Here is a 2,491-nt window from a genome sequence, read left to right as displayed (position 1 = left end):
ACTACTTATCTTTGAACCAATGAAAATCTATCTGGTTTACTTACAAAGACTTTCTGCTGCCAGCTTTGGGCAATAAACAGCATCCAAATATAGGAGTCCTCTGACTTGGAAAGGTATTCCAGAAAAATGTCAGACTCCAAAGGTTATGGTAAAAACAATTAAGAGGCTTGAAATAGACTTGTAACAGAATTGTAACATGTGGGCATAATTATGAAATTAACATGCTTTTTAAAAGGCCTACATCTGAAACACTAAAATAACTACTTTTTTGAAGGAAGGAAAAAGTGGAGCTGATACCAAGGGCTCAAACAGAGAGAAAAGGTTTTGAAAATGATGGCAACATATGTACAAATGTGTTTGATACAATTGATGTACGGATTGTTACAAGAGCTCTAAGAACCCCCCAATAAAATGATTAATTAAAAAAAACAAAGGTATAGGTTTTTCTCTGATTTTTCTCCAAAATAAAGAAAGATGCCACCATTTTCTTGAATCAGAAAGAATTACCATTAAGCGAGAAAGATAAGAGGTGACAATGGCTAACATCTCAAGTCCCCAAAAAACCATGAATCTAGACCTAAAGAAAAAGACCATCATATCTGGGGGTAAGGTTAGTTGCAGCTTAAACTTGTTTTAGAAGTAAAACATCATGATAAACTGGTTGAGATAGGAGAACTCAAGGAGAATTCACCTGAATAAAATTAACCTCACATCAAGTGACACAAAATGGAGCTGATTCAGCCTGGCTCTCTTTTCTGTTCATGGTTTTTATAGTTCATTGTAAAGATCATCAAAGACAGAATAAATATCACTCAACAATCCTTAAATCATGTCAGTGCACTACACAGAATCACAAGAGGACCAATCAAGTGTGTGTTCCATTAAACTTTTTAAATAAATCAATATAAAAATCTAAAAAGTTAAAATTAGATATGCTTGTATATAAATGTCAAAGAAATTAAATAAATATAAAAATAACTAGGGTTCTCTGGGTGGAACACAAATACTTTCTATCTTGAATAACAACTAAAGTTAAACTAAGACCTAAAATGAATTAATTCTATTGCCACAACTCTTTTTAATATATTCAAAACATTGGTTTTGGTACATGAATTATGTCAATAAAACTGATTTTTAAAAGAATGAATTCATTCTATAAGCTCTTTAACAAAAACTTTCCAACTACATTGCTCAAAATTGTTATGCAAGTAGCAAAATAACAAATCTCCTGACAACAGCAGAGCTATTAATACATAAAAATACAGTGACTTTAGATGTTGCCAGAATGCTAGGGGTCTTGGTTCTTGTTTAAATCCAGGAAATTCAGAAGAGAATTAATATACACAAATGAAAGTATCTAAGATTAGCTCCTCTAACTCTGATAAAACAACTTCTTGCTCCCCAAATTTATTTTTTATTGTAAACATTACCCATAATGTTTAGTAAATTGTACACCCATAATTAGCAAAATGTACACCCAAATTTCATTTTATGAGACATGTTTAAAAACAACAGTCTCGCAAGGACTTATTTTTCTCCCTCTCCCAAATTGGAAGCCAAGTATAGAGAGGTCAGATAACTGCAGTTCAATCTAACTTGCATGTATATTAAGAACTGCTGTGTGCAAGGCTTGTGTTCTCAATATATAAACAGAACAATTGAAAAAATAAATACATACTGCCTGTCACATATATACTACACACAGTGACAAGTAAAAGTGGGAGCTAGAGAGATAAACATGGTAGCACCTTATTAATGATGACAATAACATTTATGGAGCTCTTACGATGTCAGGCATTTGTTGGAAGAACTTTTACAGAGACTACCTCAATCGATTTTTACAAAAGCACTATGCAATAGGTTCTATTATTATCTCCACTTTACAGATGAAGAAACCAAAGCTTAGAGAGGTTTAGTAGTTTGTCCAAGGTCAAATGATTAGCAAAAAGGCAGTCAGTATTGGATCCTTAACAATTAGGCTTTATATGGTCTCAATAAATGATGGTTTAAGTGATAATTATAGTAATAAAGATAATAAAAATAAAAATTAAGTGATCTTCTTTCTGAGATTATATTATTTCACTACTTAGAGGCAACAATATAACTACAGAAATTTATTCTATATTTCAACAAAATTTTTCTGGTTATCTGAAGTTAGAATTCACTATCAAGTCCTAAGTCATTAAACCATCTATTTTGGCAGAAGAAGGTTAAAAAAAAGGTCAAGAACCCCTTTTTACCAATGTGCTAGTCTTACAAAATATGCTCGGAGGGTTTCCTTCTCTGGAAACTCTTTACATCTAGTTGCTCACTAGAATTATAATGACAAAATCAGAGAGATCTCCTTTGCTCCATCATGTCTAAACAACTGTTCATTTATTCTAGAGGTGTACTTCTGAATCTATTTACCATATATACTTGAATATATAAGCCTACTCGAATATCAGCCGAGGCACCTAATTTTATCACAAAAACGGCATTAGATGTGCTG

Source organism: Echinops telfairi, unplaced genomic scaffold, assembly GCF_000313985.2.
Source record: "Echinops telfairi isolate 266 unplaced genomic scaffold, ASM31398v2 ScPeMD7_443;HRSCAF=831, whole genome shotgun sequence".
Taxonomy (NCBI): domain Eukaryota; kingdom Metazoa; phylum Chordata; class Mammalia; order Afrosoricida; family Tenrecidae; genus Echinops; species Echinops telfairi.
This window is presented reverse-complemented; position numbering follows the sequence as displayed.